This window comes from Aspergillus sydowii (assembly GCF_001890705.1).
Source record: "Aspergillus sydowii CBS 593.65 unplaced genomic scaffold ASPSYscaffold_23, whole genome shotgun sequence".
Lineage (NCBI taxonomy): Eukaryota > Fungi > Ascomycota > Eurotiomycetes > Eurotiales > Aspergillaceae > Aspergillus > Aspergillus sydowii.
The window spans coordinates 75589-76404 of NW_024467881.1; positions in this window are offsets into that span (position 1 = coordinate 75589).

Sequence of the window (816 nt, forward strand, 5' to 3'; positions counted from 1 at the left end):
GCCACTGAATGAGAGCTGGTGACTGTCCCTGAAGGAATTGCTCTATGCGCGCTCATACTGCTTTTGGCGAGTGGCGTTGAGTGGTAGGCTTTGTATGATGCTAATCCGATTACAGCACTGCCTGGCTCAAGTCTGGTGGATGGCCCTGAACAGGGTGGAGCTGAATGAGCCGCAGAGTTCTCGGAAAAAGCCAGGACAGCCGCAGCGATGCTGGCCAACATTATCGCGAACCAGGATCTGTCCATGTTGAGATGAGGTCTTGCTCAGTCTGGGCTTGGGCTTGGAGGGTGCCTTTCAGTTTCCCGGTCTGAGGGGAAAGGAGGGCATTTATGGGTTACTCTTTAAAGATGTTTCGTCTCCGAGAAATGCATAGAAGATCTTTAACGAAGGTAGCATCAGTTACGTACTGTAGCCATGGGCTTCGACAGCGAGCTTGTCCCCAGATGCACTGTTTAGCGACTGATATCGACCTAAGTGAGGGCTTGTCTGTGAGAACCCTGCGGGCTAGATCCGACAGCCGCGAGATATGCTCATCTATCAATCAGGCCACTTGATTAGCCACCGTCGAATATTGGATGGCTTCTCGTTGGTACCCGCAACTACCTATTGGCACCAGAATGATACCGGCTGGCATGCTGCGATGTATGACTGTCAATCTCGACAGAATGACCAATATATAAAGGAACCGATGTTACGGTGAAGATTTTAGCTATTAATAGCTTTACTCTTGCCATACCTACCAGCTACGGTATCGACTATCGCATCCTCACTTTCAGCTTCCCAGCCAAGACCACCTACTCCTGAACAATCATGAGC